The following is a 12,786-nucleotide window of genomic DNA, read 5'->3' as shown; positions in this document are numbered from 1 at the left end:
AGAGAAGGTTAAGGAAAAAAAAAGAGTAAGAAAGCTAGGATAGGTAGTTTCAATTTTTCTCAGCCAAGGTCAGAGGGTGGTAACCGTTTCTAGTTTCATCAGAATTTTTTAGTCCCAGCTCCGTCTTCAGCTAGAGCACTAGTACCAAAGTTTAGGAATGACAGTCAGTATGGCGTGCCAAACCCCAAGGCCTAGGGTAGTGAGAACAGTGGTCGTACCAATCTGCTTTGTGAAGAGTCTGCCAGGAATCATAAAGGTGTGTGTAGAGCAGGCAGTGATATGTGTTTTAGATATGGCAAGTCAGGCCACAAAGTCAAAGAATACCCTAAGGCTAATCCGTTGAGTCAGCACAGTCATCCTTAAGTCCCATCCAGTCGCCTGACTCAGCAGGGCACCACTTTCAGTACCACCAGTGGTCAACGTTAGAATAGACTTTATGTACTCTAGTCTTGACATAATGAGGAAATTTCTCTTGATACAGATATGGATATGTTATAGGCCTTTCATATTCTTATGTATGTTTTACTAGACCACGAAGCTTCACTTTCTCTTGTAACCCCCAATATAACTGTCAACTTTGGTGTCAGACCTAAAACATAAGCAGATCTTTTCTCAGTGTCTACCTTAGTGGGTAAATCTATCATAGCCAGTTGGGTAGACATAAATTTCCTGGTTATAGTATCCCATCAAACTATTTCAGTTGATTTTAGAAATAGAGTCATTCAGTTTCAGTTTCCTGATTAGCCAGTCATTGAATAAAAGGGTAGTGCCTTGGTTCTTAGGAGTCATACGTGTTTTCAGAGTCCTTCTTAGAATCCTATGATTGCATATGATCTAGAATTAGAAGCATGAAACTAGGAGTTTAGTAATAGTAGTAGAGTTATGATAGTGTTATCTGAATTCAGGCAAATTATATTTCATAGGGTTAGTTGTATGAAAGGTGAATCAGTAGGATTGAAATAGTGTATACAAGAATTTAAGTTTGTTGATTCGAAAGATATATTGTGGAAGTGATAGTTATAGGTTATGATGAAAGTAATATGGTTATTAAAGATTTGGGGATATTCATGTTATGTTTTAGAAACTAAGTTTGAATCTTTAAAGGTTGATATAACGTAAAGAGGAGTTAAAAATTCTAAGTTAGTCAATTTTAAGTTGTTACATGATGATTTTTGGGGCTATAGAATGCTAAGAGTTGTATCTTAGGAGAGAATACTAGCAGTAAGTTTTACATTATCAGGCATAGTCATTCAGGGTGAGTTTATCATTTATGGGTATTATCACCCCAGATTATAGAGTAAAGTGGTGGCAGTTCAATTTAGAGTTTTTTAAGTGGTTAACGGACTAAGAACAATGACTTTAAACTAAATGGGAGATGATAGAAAAAGTAACCAAGTCAGTCTCTCAGATTCTAGTAGTGACACCAGGGTGTTGTAGAACAACACTAGGGAAGAAGATGCTCGACCCATTCTCATCTCAGTACAGAGTTTCATACTTAAGTCTTCATGATATCTACTCATGCTTTATATGTCAGCTCCATGATCATAGTTCACATTCTTGCACATCATAGAGAATCATGTGTGCTTCAAGTTCTTAGTATAGTGAGTTCCATTTTGCTCAGCTGTACGAATCATATTCCATGAAACTTATGAACACCAAAATCAGGTCATGTAGCCCATGACTCATGTATTCATGCCTTTCAATATGTTCAGTTCCTGTACTCATGCTACATACTTAATGATCAGTGAAACTCATATTTATGTCATGTGTATACCCATATTAATCCTCTTTAATAAATACAATTCGTTTCATGCATCAAGTTTTAGATTCCAAATATTCAGTGATGATTTATTCGTATGTGTCGTGCATCATCTCAGTCTTTCCTCAGTATTTCAGCCAAGTCAGTATCTTTTGGGGGATATAATATCCCGGGGGGGTGTAATATAATCCCCCAAGCTTTCATGTCCTAAACCTTCAAACTTCTCTTCACGTAACAAGATCCATCTTGAAGTAATGGGTACTCATAAGTCGACCCTCTCGTTTCTATCTTAGCCTTATGACCATGCTTATGTCATTGTATGTATTCAAGGAATCAGTTCAATTTATGATATTCAATTTGTGTATCATGTTTAAAAATCAGTTATGCAATCATGCTACAAGTCATGCATGTTCAGTACATGATCTCAGTTACCTAAGTAAAATACTCTCAGTCTAACCAGTCTCATTCGAGGATGAATGTTCCCAAGGGGGAGATATTGTAATACCCCGAGAATCTCAACCAATATTAGAACCATACTTCAAGATCATGATAAATAAATTATAGTATTTTTATAGTTTTATGAGTGAGTTTGATGTATATTAAAGCCTCAAATAACTCCTAGCTATTAGACGAATCAAAATATCCCTTACCAATTGAGTTCTTGAGGAGGATGTTTCTATAGTCAAATTCAAATGAGCATACCTTTCGTTATACTAAGATTTTTTGAGTGCATGATGCACTAACAGATAAATAATTGAATTATCTTTCCAACGATACCAATTTCACCTTAATCCGATTACAGGGTAAAATGTTATGCCTGTTTTACCAAAGAGTTATTCGACTGTCGAGCTACGATGGAAATGTTGATGGACCATCAAGCCAGTGATGAACCGTCAACCAAGCCATCACAACTCAACTATAGGAGACATTTTCTGGCCATAAACTAATGGATTAAGTGACGGGCAGTCACCAGAGTGACGGTCCATCACCCAAACAGTCAACCACATCCGTACAACAATATAATGTCGATTTTAATGAGATTTTTTGGTCTTTTTCCAACCTTTTTAACCCCTAATTCCATCAATTTAAACAACATAACTCCTCATTCATCCTTAATATCAAAATTAGGGTTTCTTTCAAGATCATTCCCCAAGAACAAGATTCAAACCATTCTTCGAGAAACTATGAAAATCAAGTTCTTTAATTTCAAGAACCATTAAGAAAACATCAAGATTTGTGTTTCCCATTCCAAAACCGTTCAAGAAACATCAGTTCTCTTTCAAGATTAAAGCTTTAACGTACGTTAGATGTTCATCCATGGGTCCTTTTCACCCATGGAGTCTAAACACCCATTTTAAGATCAAAGTTATGATTTTTACATGTTTTCATGAATTGCATTCATGAAACTTCATCAATTTCGATTTTTATATCATGTTTACATGTAATTGTTTTTGTTATTGAACCATACACGTTTGAATGGTGATGTTCATTGATTTAAGCCTTAATTAGTGATTCTAGTATTGAAATCATGGTATTACTACATGTTTAAAGCTATTCCCATGCTTAAGCCATGTTTTACAAGTGTTTGATGAAATGCCTCAAAGAATGAGTTTTGAATAATGACTACATGTTATGTCCTTACAGTTTTAGTATGATCTTATTGTTATTGCTATCGAGTCTTGGAGGTTAAGAATATTTGAAAACTTAGTTGTTTACAGAATTTTAATAGTCTTAAAGTAGTTTTAGATAAACCATGAGTATTACCACATAGATAGTCATCATGATCATTTACTCATTTAGTTAAGCTTAGCCAGTCCAGCAATCAGTGTTAGTTTAATTGGGAGTAGGATTCAGTACCGAACAAACCCAGGGATGGGGATATTCCTACTAGGTAGGGTTTGACCCTTAGTAGCAATCCCTGAGTTACAAAACTACATAGCTAGTGTAGGTTGATATATCTTCCTGCCAGATAAAGGTTAACACATCTCGCATGAGTTTTCCTGCCAGTGAGGGTTGACAAAATGTATTCCTACCAGTTAGGGTTGACTCACAGCCATTGTTAGTACCCGTGGCATGATACCAGTACCCTTCGAACTGGGGTCACAGAATGGACCCTAATCAGCTGAGCTTTGGGGTATGTCAGTTAGATGATACCTCTCACAGTTTCAGTACTCAGTTCAGAATTCAGTTCAGTCTTACTTGATCATAGAATATAGTTATTCAGTTATCAAATTTCAGTATTTTAGTTTTACAAATAATATTTAGAATATGTTTATGCTTGGTCATGCATTCTCAGTATTTACAGATTTCATGCATCTTTAGTATTTACAGATTTCACACATTCTATTCAATATTTCATGCTATCTATTTATTTAGTCAGTTATTACTCATGTTCATAAAACTATGCATATCGGCCTACCTCATTTAGCATACCAGTACATTCAAAGTCCTGAATGCATATCTTTTTTTGTGCTATGATGTATTATATCATAGGTTCAGATGCTCAGTTCTCGGGTCGCGCATAGACTTTCCAGATTATCAGTCGTAGGTGATAAAATCTGATTAGGATATACCCCCAACCATGGCCAAAACTGATATCCAGAATAAAATCAAAGTGTCTAGAAATATGCATAACATGAAATAGAGCCTTTCAAAAGGATGGAAGCTCACCACTTTAGTCCAAATGCTGATCCCTGAGTCAATCACTATGTAGGAGGAGTAGAATAGCTGGTTCTTCCATAGTGTGGGTATACAGCCGCCAGTAGATGGCTTAGTAGGTGAACACTAGCATGAAATTAAGATAAGGATAAAATAATGCCATTTATAGAGCCAAGTAAAACCATCCATATGCATACAACCATACATATATATATAACTATGCTAGGAAAGAGGACCAGGTTTAGCATTTATTTAAAACCTTTACCTGGGTTGTGTAGCTTTGTTATCTTAAACCACTCATGGGCTATATGGGTTTGGTTCCCCTTATAGAAAGGACCCCAGTTCGTGTAGCCTCATGACTAGGGAAGGAAACTTGGGATGACTAGTACATCCCCTAAAATATAGTGTGACATCATGCGAACGGTCACCAAGACCAACCTCACATCGAAAAATATGAGTATCCAATTTTGGTCCCCCCAGACCACCACCTTCCACGACTTTGCTGCATAATTCACAACTGTCGCCCAATTAAAACCATTACCAAGAAACCAATCAGTCTATTTACCATTTGTTAACAAGGCCATTTAGTGGTGGTATCATCATACCAACCATACTTGCAAGTACTATCCATAGCCAACCATATATAGGTTTAAGGGGACTTTGAAGTACCCTTCTATTTACCATATTAAACCACTTAGGGATTCCACATGCCCCAAAAGCATAATCATTTATCTATTTACCTTTCCAAGCCATTTAAACTATGCATAATTCCCGTACCAAGTTTTAAAACAAGCAAGAGTTCCATTAAAAGTACTCAGTGTAATGAAAACATTATTATAGGCATTTTGTCAAACACATTAAGGGCATAATATAACCAAAACCAATTCCAATTACCATTCAACCATTCCTATTCAATCCAATTATCCAAAACAATAACTAATACACATAAAGCATAATTAAAACCATGGAAAACCATAACCAACCATTTAATATCAAAACACCCAATTCATATTTGAAAACCAAAATCATACAATCAATGAAGTCATGAAAACATTCATAGAAACCATGCTTCTAGTTAGAATTAACAATAAGGGAAGAGAATATGCCTTAAACTAAGATGATGACGGAAAGAAATCACCAAGATAAGCCCCAAATTAATCCTCTAGTTGAAACCCTAACTTTTCTTGCCCAAAATCTTTTGAGAGAATTAAAGTGTTTTAGAAGAGTTTCTAAGTATTAATGAATGGAATAATAGGGTAAATAACCTCCTAAGTAGGTTAGAAGTCATGGGACCTTATAAGGATAAGTAGATAAATGTCTAGAATACCTTTGCATAAGTTGCACAAAATCTTGTCTCGGGGGTACGACTGACCCTCACAAGTTGTACCCTTCAATAAGATTGGTACCCTCCACTCGTATCCTAGGCTCAACCTTTGGATCCAATAATTTCCAGCATACGAATCATCCAACCAAGTTGTATTTGAAGCATATGATTCGTACCTTTCATCTATACACCTGCCATATTAAACCCTAGAAAGATTTAGACATCGCCCACCATACAAGTCTATAGTATGACACTTACCCAAGCTTACGGCTTATGATGAGCCACTCGTATTTAGATCCAACCTAAGTAACCAAGTCTAAGATTATGTTAAGGAACCAAACGATTCATACCCACCAATTTGACTCATACCTCTAAGTCATTTTTATTCCAGTAACTAAAATCCATCCTACCAACCAACATTAGTCAGCATACAATCGGACCATACCTTTCATGCCCCACGTATTGGGTCTAGAGACTAGAATTATAGGAAATTTATACGGGTCAAACCCAAGGTGTTATACTGATAAAGGTCATGATAACCATAATTTTTACTTAAATGATATTTGGAATTAATGCATTGGCCTATTAAAATGATTGATTGATAAATAGTTTATGAAGACCTTGTGGTCATGTATGGTATTGAATTGTGGCCTTGATGGCTTAAAATTTTCAAATGGGTTAGAGTCCCCAAATGTGAATGGTGTGATGTAAATGCGTGGACAAAGAGTTAGAGTCCCAATGTCGACAATTAATTAAAGCAATAGGTTATGGTTAGAGTTTACTTGTATAATAAAATAACATTTTGCTAGAGTCCACTAACATAATAAAATAGCTTGTGGTTCGACTCCATATGAGTAATAAAATGGGTTGTGGTTAGATTCCACTTCACTAATAAAAGGCTTGTGGTTAGAGTCCACTTGCTTAATAAGATGGGTTGAAGCTAGAGTCTTCTTTCTCGATATAACCTAAGCGGTGGAAGGTTAGAGTCCTCCATTTCATAGTTCATGTTTAAGTTCTTTAGAATGCATGCTAAGGCCTTGTTATCTTTTGAAACTTGATGTATCCATATGTATTTACATGTATATAGGTATAAATATGGTGGCTTATGATGGTTTGACTCGATATTTAATAATGACACTATTTTATCCTCTCTCTTGAGTTACATACTAGTACTCCAACTGCTAACTATCTCCGAATACTGTGTCTCTAAGTAATACATAGGTCGGAGCATCCTCTTCTTTTCCTTCAAAGTAATAAGGTGTTTGGGCGGTTCGAGTATTGATATCGAAGTGGTGAGCTTATATCTTTTGAAAGACACACATTTCATGGTCTTCTTAGCTTATGTTATAGACTTATTTTGGATTTGGTTTTGTCTATTATTGAGGGCTTGTCTCGACATATTATTGACTCTAGATTTATAAAGTATTATGGATGACCGTGGACTTGGGTAGATTAGATATTGAATGTTGATATTAATGAATGACTAGACTTTCTTAAGTTATGATTATTAGTCTTGTTTCCACTATCTCATTATATGTTTGGAGTTTATCTGATACTTGTGGGTTAACGTGATGGTTAGGTTAGGCTAATGGGTGATCTAAAATCCTCATGATAATGCTTGGTTTTAGGTCGTGTCATCTGAGTGACCGATACTAAAAACTACACTAGCCGGTGCAGAGGTCATTATGACTTGAGGGTTTGAGTCCTCTTACTTATGACCAGGTGGTTTGAGACCTCCTGATTGTTATTATTATGATTGGAGAGTTTGAGTCCCCCATATCATATTCCATGATCGGGTGCCTAAGTCACCTTAGTATACAATTAGAGAGTTTGAGTCCCTCATGCATATATATGAGATTATTCTCGGGTTCGTGTGGCTACACATGCTAGGGCCGCAAAGGGGAGTGAGAGATGGGGCCCATATAGCTCGTAGTTACTATTATATGATAGTTTAGCTACATAATCCAAGATAAAATTTAAAGGGCATGTTAAGCCTTGTTCCTTATCCCGACATGTGATATATATATATGCATTTGATTATATGCATTGGATTTTGAATGATTTGAAACTATTGATCATGGCATTATGTTATCCTTATCCCTGAGTATTATGCTAATGTTTACCCCTATAACTATTTTCGGACGTTGTATCCCCATGCAGTACAGAAATTTTTATACTTCTACTCCTTCTGCACAGTTATTCAGATTTAGGATCAGCTCGTGAGTTGACATTGAAGTGGTGAGCTTACATATGCCAGAAGTCTACATTTCATGTTTTGGTTCCTTATCTCTTAGACCATATAGACTTATTTTGGCTGTAGTCAGAGGCATGTTTTGACACTCTATTGATGTTCAATTTTGGTATGGGCTTTGTTAGATTACTGTGGATTTGAGTGATGTTGGTTGGTTATTTATTATTGATTATAAAAGTATCTTTTAGTCTCTTAATTTATCTTGTTATATGTTCAGAATTTATCCAACAGGGGTGATATTATGGTGGTTGGATAGGTGCAAGTGGGTGATCTTTAATTCTTGATGGACTAGAGATATCCGTCATGGCCAGGCCCTGATTCGGCTCATGACAAAGTGGTATCAGAGCCTAGGTTTTTTGTTATTGGGTGTCCAACAAATTCATGCTAAGTAGAGTCTCTTTTATGGGTGTGTTTCGTGCCACACTTATAAGGGAGAGTCTATGAGGTGTTTAGGAATATTTCCCTTTCTTGTGATATATTCTTAGGGCTATAGAGTCTAAGGTCATTAAATCTCCTCTAATTCCCGTATGTTTAGTTTTCAGATCATGCCTCCCAAAAACTCTGATGCTCATAGAAATTCTTCTATCTTATTTGAGGACAATGTGGATGAAACTCATCCTACCCCTGGGGAACAGACGCAGTCTAGGGTCGCTACTTTTGATTTCCCTTAGGGGGTTTCACCAATACCCCTAGTCCTTCTCGAACACCTCAAGGCAAAGTGTTTAATGTTGAGTTCTGTCATTTTATTCATCTGTCGACCTAGATATTTGTCTCTCTATCATGCTATTCGGGTGTTATTGGTGGGATAAGAAATCAATCTAATATGAGAGAGAGCAGAATAGGAAGTTCAGATATTTAGAGCAGGGTGGAGGTCATCACAATAGCAGTAGACAGGGAAGGCAATGGACTAAGGAAAGGAGCAAGGAAAATTTTGGTTCATACCCATCAGTTGAAACACCTTACCCAAAGTCATACGGTGATTATCATTTTTAAAAGATTATAGGTCCTAGGGTACAGGGCATCCAATATCAGTCTAGTGGTGCCTGATTAGTCCCTTTCTATTCTCTTTATTAGTTATGTGGTCAGTGGCATAGTGTATTATGTCATGAGTGAAAGAATTATTGTTTCAAGTATATTCAACCTGGTCATATATAGTGGCATTATCCTTTGGTCAGTCTTGCTATTGGTGACAATATGACTCTGAGTGTTAGATCTTTAATTTTTGCACCGTGGGGTGCAACTTCTGATACCGATGCTGGCTAAAATTATCTTTATACTCTTGCTACCCACCTAGAGTCTGAGGCCTCACCAGATGTCGTTGTTAGTATATTAAAACTCTTTTCCCATGATGTGTATTACTTTATTGATCTAGGGTTTACTCTCTCTTATGTAACCTCTTATGTATCTGTTTATTTTGGTTTTGATCCTAAGTGTATTTTAGATCCTTTTTCTATGTCCACTTTGGTGGGTGACTCCATTGTGGCTAGAGAGGTCTTTCGGAGTTTTTTGATATGATTCCATGGTAGAGAGACCTTTGTGGATCTAATAGAGTTGGACATGGTAGACTTTGATTTGACTTTAGGGATAGATTGGTTGCATTCATTCTATGTGTATCTAGATTGTAAGACCAGTAGGGCCAGTTTCCATTTCCCAAATGATTTGGTGATTGAATAGGAATATAGTTTCTTAGTCCCTAAGGGAAGGTTTATTTTGTATCTTAGAACCCAAAAATTGTTTTCCAAAAAGGTGCCTCCACCATCTAGTGCATGCTAAGGATTCTACATCTGAAGGTCCTTCTTTGCAGTCTATTTATGTAGTTTGTGAATTTTTTGAGGTGTTCCTTGATGATCTTCCTAGTGTTCCTCCTAATAGGAAAATTGATTTTTGGAATTGATCTCCTTTAGAACACTCAACCTATCTCTATCTCTTCTTACGGAATTGCTCCGATTGAGTTGAAGGAACTTAAGAAGAAGTTGAAAGATCTTCTTGATAAGGGTTTGTCCACCCTAGCATTTATCCATAGGGTGTTTTCGTTCTTTTATGCATAAGGATATTGGTTTCCTATATTTTTTGTGGGGTGCTCTATTAGTGGTGCATGATGGTTTATAGACACAAAGCTTAAACCTTAGATATTAATTTTGGTGAAAAAAGTTAGCTCAAAGATAGCGATGCAAGATTTGTAGGAGTAAATTGGTAGGCTTGATGGGGTATGCAGAAAGAGATGAGGTTGATTACTTAGGGAATATTGTAGTGGGAAAGTTGTGATATATAGGTCAGAGGTCCAAGTTGAACTATTGGATTGGGGGCTAAGTCATTGGATGGATTAGGTCATGGAGTTTGTAAGAGTATGCAGAACCCCAGGTAGTATTCGGATAGATGAGGTTTTAAGTATAAGAGAGCCAAGTGTCCGTAGTTCATATCCATGGTGATACCTCTTAGAGTGGAGTGCTGTGCTTAGAGGTATAGTAAGATGGAGATCGAGGTCTAATAATAAATTTTCTTCTAGCAGTGGGCTTCAAGGGAGAGTCGGGGTGAATTTACTCCTAATCTAGTAATTCCCTCCTATTTTGATTAAGAGGTCACTCCACTAGTGTTGTACGCATTCTAATAGTGCTTATGCCTAAGGCCTACATTCTTCATGTCGTGTATATTCATACTCCAGCCCTGAACCAAAGGAAATAATAGTTATTAGAAATCCGAGCTTCTAAGTGTTTAAGCTTTATTTCATAAAGCTCATGATCCGTATATTCATGTCTTATGTTATGCCTAGTTCCAAGAAACAGTGGTTTCAAGCGGAAATCTTCTCCTTGATCCTTGAATATGAATTTTGGCTTTATGTTATATTAGCCATGATATATGCAATCGTGTTTCTCCTGGGGCCCAGTCCTAGACTCGTGCTATAGTATATTTATGTCGGAACGACTATCCATTTATAACCTAAGTGGTTGCTATGAAGTACTTCATGCCTATTGTATCGTCTTTCATTTCACGGGTCTCTCCTTAAGTAGTATGACAAATAGGAGTTGGAATTTTGAAGTAACCCCCTCATTCTTGATTCTTGTACACTAGTTCCTTAGTGACCCTTCTTATGTTAGAATGGTAGTGGCTATAAAAGCATAGTAATTTTTTGGATGAGGAAGTAGATGTTCTTTATTGTAAAAATTTTGGGGTGACTAGTCAGGCAGAAGTTATAGATAAAGATGGGAGAGTAAGAGGAACCTTTGTTATGTGAAATAGTTAAAAAGAAGAGATGAGGAGAAATCCATCATGATAGTGATTGAAGTTTCTAGTTTTTAGTGGGAGATTCGTAAAGCGGGGGTAGAAAGGCAGGCTTGAATATTGTGATTGATAGATACATAAACCATTGTGTTATGTGATTAGTACTCCTTGATTAAGACCCGAGGTTACTTGATTGTTGTGATAAGATCGAGTAGTATTATTGGAGTGGTGTAAGGTATAGGGTCCCATGCCTTACACTAGAACCTTTAACTCTGAGTTAGGCCTTATCATGGGAGAAAGATATCGTAGATGCTTAAGTTTGTAGTCATGTGTTTCACAGGGGAGTTAGGAGGTTGAAATAGTGGAGTGTTGGATTCATAGTTGAAAGCCTAGTGTAGAGTGTGGTCATATTTAAGGGTTATTAGATATATATTGTTTGGGAGGAAGGAGCAATGTGGGAAGCTAAAGAGGACATAAAATCCAAATATATATTCTTGTTCCCCATTCCAGAGATTTGTTCTTGAGGTATGTGTATTCCTTAACATTTGGTTTTCTATCTTTGTTAAAGGAAATCGTAAATTCCTTGGTATATTTGTTTTTTGTCTTAAAGGTAAGAGTGGTTGTGTTTGGAGTCAAATCATATAAATAAATGCCTTGTCCTATCATTCAAGGATGAATGATCCTAAGGGGGGAGTATGTAACGCCCCAAGGTTTGGTCCTTGAAATTTTTTTGAGTTTTGAGCATTCTGCCTTGACAATGTCTCACTTGATATGTCGTAATGTGTCTTTACGGGTCATAATACCTAGTCGTAATGAGCCCAAAAGTATTTGCCTAAGTCACTTCCTTGTTAACAACTAGAACTAATAATCGTATAGACTTCTAACGAGTCATAAGAAGGGTATTTCATAAGTTGTCTAGTGTAGTGCCTCTATTGAGATTGTTGAGACTAAAGTTGACCCTATGAGTCATAGTGTCTTATTACGAGACATAGGGTGCCAATCGTTGGGTTCATGGTAAAGAGTCCAAAGGGGTTCTTCTTTGGTCACGACTGGAAGGTCCAAGTGTAGAGTGACCCTACGAATCGTAAGGTCACCCGTAGCAACTGACAAGTTATTTGTCAAATTTTAATGAGGGTATTATAGACATTTCCCTCCTATCCCATTGATAACTCACAATTTACAATATTTTTTGGAACCCTATTCTCAACCATAATCAACATAATTAACTTTTCTCTCTTTCAAATTCTCTCAAGCAGCCATACTTAAGGTTTTCAAGAAGTAGGTCATTCAAGGGCTCAAGGGTTGGATTCTTTCTGTAAAACTTGGTATTTCAGGCATGTTACTCTTCCTTCATTCTTAATTTGTTAAAAACATGTGGTTTAAAGTATTTTTCATGAGATATTTATGTTGATTTTGAAACATGGATTGGGGATCTTGAATGTTTATTGTTGAACAATGTTTTCCATGGTTTATTTTTGAACATTCATGCTTTAAAAATAGTTTTGAACTTGTGGGTGCATAGGTATGGTGAATGAACTAGGGAATTATGATTTTCCCCAAACTTGTGACTTTAAA

The sequence above is a fragment of the Capsicum annuum genome, chromosome 11, assembly GCF_002878395.1.
Source record: "Capsicum annuum cultivar UCD-10X-F1 chromosome 11, UCD10Xv1.1, whole genome shotgun sequence".
NCBI lineage: Eukaryota > Viridiplantae > Streptophyta > Magnoliopsida > Solanales > Solanaceae > Capsicum > Capsicum annuum.
Note: the sequence above shows the minus strand (reverse complement) of the source record.